Source organism: Engystomops pustulosus, chromosome 1, assembly GCF_040894005.1.
Source record: "Engystomops pustulosus chromosome 1, aEngPut4.maternal, whole genome shotgun sequence".
NCBI classification, from domain to species: domain Eukaryota; kingdom Metazoa; phylum Chordata; class Amphibia; order Anura; family Leptodactylidae; genus Engystomops; species Engystomops pustulosus.
In genome coordinates, this window is record NC_092411.1 from 163971924 (window position 1) to 163985716 (window position 13793).

At 41.8% G+C, this 13793-nt stretch overlaps 1 protein-coding gene across 1 annotated transcript in view; it reads right to left on the bottom strand.

Annotated features, from left to right (window-relative positions):
• The window catches only part of LOC140121604 (phospholipid-transporting ATPase IK-like), a 671195-nt gene that overhangs the window by 231475 nt on the left and 425927 nt on the right, over positions 1–13793 (bottom strand). The window lies entirely within an intron of this gene.

Genomic DNA, 13793 nt, shown 5'->3' on the forward strand with positions numbered 1-13793 from the left:
AACATCACACAAAACGTGTAGGGATTTATTGCTAGTACCTATGGTTTAGCTTGAGGGTATAATAGCCGCAAATAGGGGCAGTCTGGGGCCGCCCTTGTAAGGGCTGGGAGCAAACTTGTGGGGCTTAGGGAATGAGTTATACTAGGGCTTACTAGGCAATACCCTGATTTGGATTCCTATACCCCCACAGACTTGGATGAAGACGGGGAGACCAAACCTATCTTATTTACCCCTCTCTCTCTCTTTGCCCTGATGTGCTATATGGAATCTTCATTACCCTCAAGTTTTGTTACATGGTGTTGACCTAATATGAGTTATTTTTTGGATTGGCTACCGCCAAGGTCAATCCAAGTTCAAATCCTGCTCAAGGTCACATCACACTTACGTATGACAAAAAGTTTTGTTGTGTCCACCTATGCGGAACCATTTCACTAGGACATATTAGACTATGTTATATTTTTATTAGAGCATGTGTTATTTGTGCTTTTTATTGCAATATTATTAAAAGCTAAGTTTTATCAATTTAAGGCATTGTTCTACCCTATTTCATTATGTTCTGGACTGGTTTTCAAACGGATAATATTACTACCCAAATTAGTAACTAACATCTCACCTCACAGACCACCTGTACCATCACTTGTTAAGGAGAACGTGAGGACAGTTGACAACAAGATGGACAAGCTTACGACCCCGTGCATTTATGCCAGGGACTACACAAATAGCAGATTTCCTTGCTTGCACTGAAACATGAAGGAATAAATGATTCAAGAATAAAAATCCCTGGGTAACAGGTAATTAGGGCTGATTGAGAAAGGATTGCCACTAGAAAAGGCAATGATGGGGTGATGATACATATCTGAAAGATGGTGCTCCTCCCATGTCACTGTTAAAATACAACACCGTGGTCCAAACATTGAAATGTTACTAGTAGGATTTTGTCCGTACTATTTACCAAGAGAGTTTACTTAACCCCTTAATGACCGCCCTATCGGGATTCTACAGCGGTCATTAAGGGTATTTCTTCTGACGCGACACCTTTCTACAGCGGCGCATCAGAAGAAGATTTCGGGACATCGGGTTTAGCTGGTGTAGGTGTCGGGTTTGTGATATCACGGCCCAGACCCAGCACTAACACCCGGGATTGGAAAAACTCTGATCCCGGGTGTCTAAGCCCTTACACGCCGCGGTCAAGTAAGTGTCCCCACCGTGGATCGGAACCCCCTGATCTGATCCCTCCTGCCCCAAGGCCATCGGCTTCTGTCCCCGCCTAGTTAGTTAGTTAGTTTCTTAATCGCAGGTCCATATTGTTTTAACCAATGTGAAACACTTAAAGGGTTAATAAAATTAATAAAAGTTGTTTTACATATGTTGAGGGGTGAAGTTTCTATAGTGGGGTAATTTATGGGGTTTTACTATTATTTAGGCCTTTCAAAGTCACTTGGAATCTGAGTTGTCCCTAAAAATGTGAGTCTTTGGGATTTTCATGAAATTTAGAAAAATCGCACCTAAAGTTCTGCGCCTCATAACATCCTAGATAAATGACATTTCAAATTTGGAAAATGAAGAATTTTTAAGAACTTTTGCCAAATTTTCACTTTCTTTAGACTGAAACGCAAAACTTATCACATAAATTTTACAACTAACATGAAGTACAATGTGTCATGAGAAAACATTCTCAAAATCACCAAGATATGTTAAAGTGTTCCGAGGTGATAACGAATTAATGTGACATAGTGTCACTAGTGTTGGTGATAAGGGGTTAATCATTGTAGGTTTTGTTTACATAGCCCTCTCTACAGACATAAACTTTGACATAAAACACAAACAACAGTGACACTTCTTAACTACCTGTGCAGGCAGTTTGCACCTAAAAGAAGGTGCAAATAGCACCAGAGATTTGGCCAATGGGCCTTAATAAATGTACCCCATTGATTTGTACTTTCATTGCTAGGTATTGTGATTTTTCCACTTAAAACCACCTCAACGTCAAGTCAGGCTGACCAGTTGCTGTTTAATAGCACAATTCTACTCCATGTTCGCCGAAGCCTCCTTATGTATTAGCACTGATTATCGTAAGCTGATCAAGTTTACGTCCCTCCAGAAGTTAATTATTTTCACTAAATAGATTAAAGACGCTAATAAATAACTTTTATTATTATTGTTTTTTAAAATAAATGGCAAAATAACCTTGTAAAAGGATCAAGAGAACAATTGGCCCTTAAATGAGACCCATACACTTACTTTCTATTAGCCTTTCCTTTTAAGTTGTATTTATAATATCAAGTACGCCCATAAGGTATGCTAACTGGTATTAACAACTGACAACATAGGCCAATAGTGTTTATGAAGACTATTCTAGTCTATAGACCCTGATAACAACCCAACGCGTTTCGCTGAGTATCACCTCCTCAGGGGTCTCAATTTCACTCACAGTTTCTTTATTATCTAAATATTCTTTTTAAGTAAGACTAGATTGAATTAATAGTGTATGACAAAAGGACGGACGATTAATGGTAGTATGTTTCTTACATTCATAACCAGCTCCTTCCCTGTCACTTACAAAGGAGCTCACATTTAGACCATTTGCACCAAAATGCAGCCTATTCTGGCTATATGTTCCTTTACATGTGATTTTTTATTATTGGGAGCTCAATGTATCTTTGAAGTATCATCACATGTCCTTTAAGAATGGTCCAGCATGTGATATAATAACATCAGTGATTATAAGCCATTGTATTAAGGCTGAGAAGGTGTGATCCAAGATTTTAGGGTTTATGAGTCACACCCTACTCCGTATTACCCACTCACCTAAGGTTGCTTAATATTGGGTCATTATAATCACAGAGAATGCTCCGTTGCAGTCAGTGATGTTGCTGACTGAAGGCTATAGAAAGCCTCGGGTAGTGTCCACATGCATCCAGCTCCACATGAGAGCCACAACTTTCATAACTTTTCACACACTGAATGCATATATTTAGTCTTTCCACTACTGACGTGCCGCTGACAGCTGCCTCATCTGCTGTACTGCTAGTTCTCTTATCCCTGCTTGCTCCAGAATCACTTTGGAGCCCCTGTAGCTTGTGATCTATTACACAGCAAATTCATTCTTTTCAGTAATTCCTCCCTTACTGACTGGCTAGGAATAGATTGATATGCTAAGCTGGCTATCTATAACCTTCACATGTGTATATCACATTCTACACGGTGTGCAGCCGATATTATTACATGCAGCCAGGATAAGGGTGTTGTTCCTTATAAGGATCCCCTTACAACACACACCTTCCTATCTCCCTATCCGGAGGTCGGTCCAAGCCTCTTTTCCGAGCACCAATAGGATACTGACAATCTCAGATTGTCTGCCCCCCCCAAAGAAATGTGTTTAGACATTCTACTGAATGAAAACTGAAAAAAAAACCCTGAGATTAACTTTAAAGAAGAATTCTGGGAGATGCTTTAGAAAAAAAAGTTGATATAAAAAACTGAATATGACTTCTTATGCCCCAAAAACCTGAAGATAACTACATTTATGCTATACCCAAAATACACAAGGGGTATATTGAGGAGGCGACCAATTGTGTTGGACATAGATAATTTGATGTAGGGCCGCATTGAGTATTTAGATCAGATCCTGAGACGATTCGTAGTGTCACTCCCGTCCTATGTCAGGGACACCATGGAGCTCCTTTCTAAGTTGGATGGTCTACAGGTGAAATCGGCACACTATCTGGCATCTCTAGATGTGGAGGCGCTCTACTCCTCCATACCCCATGACAAAGGGGTAGAGACGGTGAGATATTTTCTCTCAGCTAGAGGAACGTAATATTATGTGGATAATGAATTTGCACTTGAGTTACTCAAATTCATCCTGACTCATAATTTTTGGGGACACCCTCTTCCTCCAGAGCTGAGGTACGGCTCTGGGTAGCCCCTGTGCACCCACGTATGTGAACCTGTACCTTGGCTTCTGGGAGGAAAGGGTGACGGAGTACTCTCAATATGTACCATTGTGGCTTAAGTTCATAGATGATGTCCTATTGATATGGACGTGTTCTATTGAAACCTTTAAATTAATTTGTCGAAGCCCTTAATGTGAACAATTTGGGACTGACATTTACATCAGAAATCAAGGTTAAATTACCTTCCTTGATTTACAGACATTAAGGGATACAATGGTGGTTTAGAGACCTCAGTGCATCGCAAGAAAACCGCGGCCAATAATCTGTTACACAGTTTGAGCTGCCATCCTGCTCCTCTCAAGAAAGGGATGCCTAAGGGGCAATTCCTCAGGATGAGGAGGAACTGCAGCACCATATCAGAGTTCCATCAGGAAGCAAAACATCTGACGGATAGATTCAGGGACCGGGGGTTTCCTTCGAAAATCCTGAAAGATGTGTACCAACAAGCATTAGCTACTGATAGAACATCATTGCTCACACCAAGTCAGAAGGACCCTGAAAATGTGGGATCTTGCATCATAGGGACCTATAATGACTGCCACTGGGAAATAAGAGAGATTGCCAAAAATTATTGGGGAATTCTTAAATCAGATGAAATAACAGCCTCCTTAATCTCTGAATTTCCATCTATAACATACCGTAGGAGGATGAACCTCAGGGATCATCTGGTCCACAGCCACTTCACAGAGGTCCAACAGAGAGGCACCTGGCTGGACAGGGTAAAGACATGTGGCACATTTCGATGTGGACACCGTACTGCATGTAGTCATATTCGAACGGGCGACACCTTCATGAGTGTTAGCAATAATCAGAGACTTCATAAACTGTAGTGCTGAGGGGGTTGTCTATATGTGCCCTTGTCCAGCAAACTATGTTGGCAAAACCTTCAGGCCCTTTCGGAAAAGAATTCAGGTTCATCTGGGGGACATCCTTAATAAAAAAGATGTTCCCCTAGCCAATCACTTTGCTCAGAAGCACAACGACAAAGCGAGAGGATTGTGGTTCCAAGGGATAGAGCTCATCAAGCGTCCGGCGCGTGGTGGGGACTGGGATAACCTCATCATGCACAAAGAATCACAGTGGACCTACATTTTGGACACTGTGAAACCTAAAGAGCTTAATGACTTTATCTCATATGCAATGTTCCTTTAATGGAATCACCACAGTATGTACATAAAAAGAACAACTTGGTAACTTTTCCCTGCATGGGTTTTCCCAAGAAGAATAAAGAGAAATTAAATTTCTTTTTTTCCTCCTGACTAGAGAATAACGCCCGCCAGCAAATCCACCTGCCGGCACAGGTACCTGCTCCAGCACAAAGTCCACACTGGTTCCCCCAAGCTACGATTCAACCCCCCCCCCCCCCCCGGACCGATTCCCATCTCCCCGGCAACCCTACCCCCCCCCCGGAGGTCAGATGTGTTTTTGTATATATTTGTATATATGTATATTCTGTATATGGTAAATGTATGTGTGTGTATATTTGCTGTGTATACTGTTTATATATGTGTATTTGCTGTATGCATTCTCAGTATTTATGTGTGTACATTCAGCGTGCCACCATGTAAAATATACTATATGGCAGCACGCTGTATGTATTATATAGTATGTGGTGTCACGCTGTATGTATTATATGGTATATGGCAGCACGCTGTATGTATTATATGGTATATGACGGCACGCTGTATGAATTATGTGGTATATGGCGGCACGCTGCATGTATTATATGGTATATGGGGGCGCGCTGTATGTATTATATGGTATATGGCGGCACGCTGTATGTATTACATGGTATATGAGGGCATGCTGTATGTATTATATGGTATATGGCAGCACGCTGTATGCATTATATGGTATATGGCGGCACGCTGTATGTATTACATGGTATATGGGGGCATGCTGTATGTATTATATGGTATATGGTGGCACGCTGTATGTATTATATGGTATGTGGCGTCCAGGCCTCTCTTGAACATGTACATAGAGTCCGCCATAACAACCTCCTGCGGCAGAGAGTTCCACAGTCTCACTGCTCTTACAGTAAAGAACCTTTGTCTATGTTGATGGTAGAATCGCCTCTCCTCTAGGCGTAGAGGATGCCCCCTTGTCCTGGTCACAGGCCTAGGTATAAAAAGATCTTTGGAGAGATCCTTGTACTGTCCGTTCAGGTATTTGTACATTGTAATGAGGTCTCCCCTCAGTCGTCTTTTTTCTAAACTGAATAATCCCAAATTTTTTAATCTGTCAGTGTATTCTAGTTCCCCCATTCCCCTAATAATCCTGGTTGCTCTCCTCTGCACCCATGCCAGCTCTACTATATCCTTTTTATACACTGGTGCCCAAAACTGTACACAATATTCCATGTGTGGTCTGACCAGGGATTTGTATAAGGGCAAAACTATGTCTTTATCATGAGAATCTATTCCTCTCTTGATACATCCCATTATTTTATTTGCTTTAGCAGCAGCCTCCTGGCTCTGGTCACTAAAATTAAGTTTACCATCCACCAATACCCCCAAGTCTTTTTCAGCTTCAGTTTTACTAAGTAATTGACCGTTTAGAACATAATTATACTTTTTGTTTCCATGGCCCAAGTGCATAACTTTACATTTATCTACATTAAAACTCATCAACCATTTCTCTGCCCACTCCTCAAGCTTCCACAAATCCCTCTGTAATGCTAGACTATCGACCTCAGTATTTATTACTTTACACAGCTTAGTATCATCTGCAAATATTGAAACTTGACTGTGTAAACCCACTACAAGGTCATTAATAAAAATATTAAAAAGTAGTGGCCCCAATACTGACCCCTGTGGCACTCCACTGGTAACATCAACCCAATCTGAGAATGTGCCATTAATGACGACCCTCTGTTTTCTATCATTAAGCCAATTACTTACCCAAATACACAGATTTTCTCCTATTTCCAGCAGTCTCATTTTATATACCAACCTTTTATGTGGCACGGTGTCAAATGCCTTTGAGAAGTCCAGATATACAACATCCACAGCGTCCCCCAGATCCAGTCTTGAACTTTCCTCCTCGTAGAAACCAATCAGATTAGTCTGACAGGACCGATCTCTCATAAATCCATGCTGATGCTGGGTTATAAGGTTGTGCACAGTGAGATACTCCAGGATAGCATCTCTAATAAACCCCTCAAATATTTTCCCCACCACAGCAGTTAGACTCACGGGTCTGTAGTTTCCAGGATCACTATTTGATCCTTTTTTGTATATTGGTACCACATTTGCTATGCGCCATTCCTGTGGAACATAACCAGTCCTAAGTGAATCTTCAAATATTAAAAATAACGGTCTGTCTATCACCATACATAATTCATGCAGAACCCGGGGGTGTATGCCATCTGGCCCAGGTGATTTATCTATCTTAGTGGTTGCGTGGCGGCGCCGTACCTCTTCCTGGGTTAAACTGTTGACATTATAAAAAGAATTAACATTATTCCTCATTGTGTCTTCCACCAGGGGATTTTCCTGGGTAAAGACAGTTGAGAAGGCGACATTCAGTAGATTGGCCCTTTCCTCATCTCCTTCCACCATGACCCCCATGTTATTTCTAAGGGGACCCACACTCTCTGTTTTTAGTTTCTTATCATTTATATACTTGAAAAATAATTTGGGATTATTTTTGCTCTCCCTGGCAATATTTCTCTCAGTCTCTATTTTTGCGGCCTTTATCTGCTTTTTACAGGATTTATTTTTCTCTCTATAATCCTGTAATGCCTCATTACTACCTTCACGTTTTAGCACCTTAAATGCTTTATCTTTCTCGCTTATTGCTTTCCTTACAAGACTAGTTAGCCACATAGGGTTTTTCTTGTTCCTTTTATGCTTTTTCCCATAAGGTATGTGTTTCTCACAGGACTTTTTCAGAATATATGAGAAAAAGTCCCATTTTTTTTGGGGGGGGGGGGGGCTTTTGTCTTTGAGAACATTATCCCAGTCTATGCCTTTAAGGTCATCCCTTAGTTGCTGAAAATTTGCCCTCCTGAAGTTTAGAGTGTTGGTTGCCCCTTCACTAACGCTCTTAGTAAAGCGTTATACAAAATCAATGATATTATGATCACTATTCCCCAGGTTCCCCCCAACCTGTAGTTTTGATACCCTATCAGGTCTGTTGGTTAGGATAAGGTCCAGCAGTGCCCCCCCCTCTTGTTGGCTCCAGGACTAGTTGCGACAGGTAATTGTCTTTTGTTGTTGACAAGAACCTGCTGCCTTTGAAGGACCTGCAGGTTTCTGCCCCCCAGTCAATATCTGGGTAATTGAAGTCTCCCATGATAAGTACTTCATCATGCTTTGAAGCCGCATCCATTTCACTTATCAGCATTTCCTCTGTTGCCTCCATTATATTTGGAACCTTATAACAAACCCCTAGTAATATTTTATTATTCTTTTTCCCTCCCCTTATCTCCACCCATAGGGACTCCACATTTGCGTTACTGATGTCATCTCGCAGGACGGGCTTGAGGCAAGAATTCACATATAAACAAACCCCTCCACCTTTTTTATTTATACGATCCTTTCTAAAAAGACTATAACCATCTATAGTAACAGCCCAGTCATAGCTACTGTCCAGCCATGTCTCGCTGATACCCACTATATCATATTTCCGCTCCAACATCAAGAGTTCCAGTTCCTCCATTTTGTTTGTGAGGCTTCTGGCATTTGTGTACATACACTTTATAAGGTTTTCCCTGTCCGTATTCCTTTTGTCCTTATTCCCCAATCTCATTCCAGCCCCCCTTCCTCCCCCATGGACTATGACTCTTCCCAGCTCTCTATCTACACTGTCTATTTGCCTTCACAAGTGTAGTTGCCCTCCCCCCAGGTCTCTAGTTTAAACACTCCTCCAACCTTCTAGCCATTTTTTCCCCTAAAACAGCGGCCCCCTCCCCATTGAGGTGCAGCCCATCCCTACTGTAGAGCCTGTAGCCAACAGAAAAGTCAGTCCAGTTCTCCATGAACCCAAAACCCTCCTTCCTACACCAACTTTTGAGCCACTTATTTACCTCCTTGATCTCCTGCTGCCTTTCTGGTGTGGCACGTGGTACAGGCAGTATTTCGGAGAAAATTACCTTTGAGGTCCTTGCCCTGAGCTTATGGCCTAAATCTCTGAAATCATTTTTAAGGACCTTCCACCTACCTCTTACTTTGTCATTAGTGCCAATGTGGACCATGACCGCTGGTTCCTCACCAGCCCCTCCCAGTAATCTGTCAACCCGATCCGCAACATGCCGAACCCGATCACCCGGCAAACAACACACTGTTCGGTATGCACGGTCTTTGTGACAGATTGCCCTGTGTGTTCCCCTAATAATGGAATCTCCCACTACCAGCACCTGTCTGACCTTGCCTGTGCTCCCATTACCCTTCTTACTGGAGCAGACATTCCCCTGGTTGCTAGCGGCCACGTCTTGCTGCAGCATTGCTACCCCAGAGCTGATATCCCCCTCATCCGCCAGTCTGGCAAACTTATTGGGGTGCACCAGATCAGGACTAGACTCTCTACAACTCTTCCCTCTACCCCGCCTTCTACATGTTACCCAACTAGCTGCCCCCTCACTCTGCACCTCCATACTTCCCTCCTCACACCCATCCTCCCCAGAGAGTTTGTGCTCCAGGAGCAGCAAACTTCGTTCCATATTATCAATTGCCCGCAGCCTTGAAACTTGCTCATTTAGATCCAGAATCTGGGCTTCCAGATGAGCAATTTTCACACACCCCACACAGCAGTATTCCCCCTCGAACGGCTGTTCAAGGAAAGCATACATGGCACGGGATGTACACTGTGTAGCCACTTATGGAGTCCATTATTCTAATGGGGATTACAATAAAAATATGCACAGAAAGAAGAATTTACAGTCAAAGTAACACAAAATACAGCAGTTACCTGCTAAAGCCCCTCAAACTTAAATCCCTTAAACCTAAGTCACACTTAAGACACTGCACACACTTGGGATCAACGCACACTCGCCACCAAGCTCCCACACTCGCTTTTCTGATGCTTCTTTTAAAGGTTATTTGCCACAAAAATCTGCAGAGCTCACTGCAACAAGATCTGGCTGCAAAACTGTATTTGTATTTTGTGTTTTGTTGTAGCTCGCTGTGTTTATTATGTAGTACACAGTGGGATGCTCTATGTATTTTGCATTGCTTTATTTTCACATTTAACCAATATATGATTGCGTCTGGTCCTGACACTCCATGATATATTACATATTTGGAGTCAGGGCGGGGGGGGGGGGGCGTCTTTTTATAGCTCGCCTCAGGCAGCAGAAAGGCTAGGTGCAACCCTGAGTACAGGGGATGAGGCAGCTGTCAGCGGCACGTCAGTAGTGGAAAGACTAAATATATGCATTCAGTTTGGGCATTCTGAGGAGGTGACATTTGGCAATAGTCTATAGACTAGAACAGTCTTCATAAATACTATTGGCCTATGTTGTCAGTTGTTAATACCAGTTAGCATACCTTATGGGCGTACTGGGTATTATAAATCAAACTTAAAAGGAAAGGTCAGTAGAAAGTAAGTGTATGGGTCACATTTAACCCCTTCCCGCGCGCCGGGTCCCGGTGCATGGAGAGGGCTCGCGGGCCGAGCCCTCTCCATAGCTGGTAAGTCTTTGCTGCATATTGCTGGCACCGATCGCGGGTGTTTTCACCTCGATCGCCGCAGGCAATGCTGCCGGCGGCTTCAAAGAGATGGCGCCGCATGGGCGCCGCAATCTTGTCGTGGATCGCTGCTCCCCGATGACGTCACGGGGAGCGGCGATCCGTCGCCATGGTAACCTCGGGTGTTCCGAATACCCGAGGCTACTTCGTTTTAACCCATGCATTACAATGTGCTAATTGCACATTGTAATGCATGGGGAGTAAAATCCACATATACTGCCATACTGTAGTATGGCAGTATATAATAGGATCGATCAGACTACCTAGGGTTAGAGTAAAAAAAGTTAGAGTAAAAAAAAGTTAAAAAAAAAAATTATAATAAAAAAACCTAAAAATTCAAATCACCCCCCTTTCCCTAGAACTGATATAAAAATAAATAAACAGTAAAAATCATAAACACATTAGGTATCGCCACGTCCGAAAATGCCTGATCTATCAAAATATGATAATGTTTTTTCACTACGTTTAACCCTGTAACGGAAAATAGCGTCCAAAGTCGAAAATGGCATTTTTTTGCCATTTTGAAAAATATAAAAAAATTAATAAAAAGTGATCAAAAGGTCGCACAGTCCCAAAAATTATAGTAATGAAAACGCCATCAAAATTCACAAAAAATGACACTATCCACAGCTCCGTACACCAAAGTATGAAAAAGTTATTGGCCCCAGAAGATGGCAAAATAAAAAAAAATATTTTGTACAGGAGGTTTTAATTTTTTTAAATGTATGAAAACATTATAAAACCTATACAAATTTGTTATCCACGTGATCGTACCGACCCAAAGAATAAAGAAGACATGTCATTTGGGACGCAGAGTGAAAGCTGTAAAATCCAAGCCCACAAGAAAACGTCACAAATGTGGTTTTTCACCATTTTCACTGCATTTGGAATTTTTTTCCCGCTTCCCAGTACATGCCATAGAATATTAAATACTGTCACTATGAAGTGCAATTTGTTACGCAGAAAATAAGCCATAACACAGCTCTTTATGTGGAAAAATAAAAAAGTTATAGATTTTTGAAGTTGGTGAGTGAAAAATGGAAGTGAAAAAACTAAAAAAGGCCAAGTCGTTAAGGGGTTAAGGGCCAATTGTTCTCTTGATCGTTTTACAAGGTTATTTTGGCATTTTTTTTAAACAATACTAATAAAAGGTATTTTTTAGCGTCTATAATCTATTGAAAACACTTATGTATAGGCAATGCCTGAGGAGCGGGGTTACATCATATGATAAATTTACCCCATATTGTGTCTTTAATTTCCTTCATCTTCAAAACCACTGACCTGATAAAAACATCCCATCCTTCAAATCCTAAGTACTATAAAGTCCAATAAATGGGTATCCAAAATAGGGGCAACCATAAGCAGCCTCCCGGGTTAAGCTTTCTTCAAATGCAACCCCATGCAGTAAACTTGCACTGGTAACTCTGGCCATCCGTGCTGGCAACGATCACTGGTGTCAACTAGTTAAATGCCAACAGCTTGTGGACGTTGCCATTTTGGCTGGGATGTCACTCCCTATGACGTCATTGGAAACTGACAATCTGTTGCTGTGATAGTCTAGAGTCTGTATTAGACTCAGGGGCTTGTTACTTTTGGACATTTGTTAACCCTTGAAGGACCTGGCACTTTTTTGTTTTTTCATTTCTATTTTTCACTCCCCAAAATCAAAAATCTATAACTTTTTTTTTAAAGGGAACCTGCCACCACAAATCTACCTATAAAGGTAGATTGGGTGGTAGGTGGATCAATGGGACGTGAGGATAGCCCTTTTAAGGGCTAATCCTCACGTCCCCACACTTTTTTGTTAACTTTTATTAGACTTTTATGCCAATTTCCTTATGCGGCTACTGGGGCGTGGAGTAGCCGCATCTGAGGTTACACGAGGCGGCTACTCCACGCCCCGGTAGCCTCTTTTCCCCTCCTACTCACCCATCTTCGGCGTGCACATGCGCAGACGGCAGGATCGAAAGGATGGAAAGATTTGAATTTTTAGGTTTTTTAAATTATTTTCTTTTAACTTTTTTTACTTTTACTATTTTTCAGACTCCCTAGGGTACTTTAACCTCATTGATTGATCCTATCATATACTGCCATACTACAGTATGGCAGTACATAGGGATTTAAGATAAGATAATAAGATAAGATAAGATAATCTTTTATTAGTCCCACAGTGGGGAAATTCACAGCGTTACAGCAGCAGAGAGGGTACAGAGAGTGAAGTACAAACTATGACAACAATAATATTAGGGATAAATGAACAAAAAGAAAAGGGGGATAAAAAGACAAAAAAAGAGACAAGCAACGATCGGCAGTTTGATGTTTAGTTTGTGGATGGGACTTGCAGGGACTGGTTAGGTGGGGGGCGCAGGTTACTTCTGTTTGGGCCTTGTTTGTTGAACAGCCTGATGGCAGTGGGGAGGAATGACTTACGATAACGCTCCCTCTCACACTTGGGGTGAAGCAGTCGGTCACTGAATGTGGTCCTGAAAAAAATTATTTTCATCCTCATTCATTACAATGTGCAATTAGCACAATTAAAAAGGGTTAAAGCCATTCTCTGTCATAAGAATCGATCACCTCTCCCTGATGATGTGACGGGGAGAGATGATCTCCAACAAGATGGTGGCGCCCACGTTGCGTCATCTTTTTGAAGCCGCTGGCAGCTTTGCTGGCAGCAATGTGCGGGTTTACACCCGTGATCGGTGCTGGCAAAGACTTACCGGCTATGGAGAGGGCTCAGCCCGTGAGTCCTCTCCACACACCCGCATCCAACCCGTCACTGTGTTGAGAAAACAGCTGTGTCAGCAGGGGTATAAAATTCTTGAAAAAAGGATTAATCTGGCACTTGTAGAAAGTTAAACTATTAAAAAACATTTGTCCTAAGTTGCTTCGTATTAAAATCAACAAGTAAGGCTATGCATTTCAGATTGTAACTTGTTAGTCCTATGTCAGAGTAGACCATGATACATACACTAAAAACCTAAAATGGCAATATGTTTAATTTATATGTAACCTGAGAGCTAATAGCGATCATTGAAATGCATTCTTTTTGCCATAATTGGCTTCCCTTAAATTTGTATTCATTTATATGAATTTACACAATTTCCAGTCCTCCTAATTATCAATCTTTCATGAGTAGGGTACA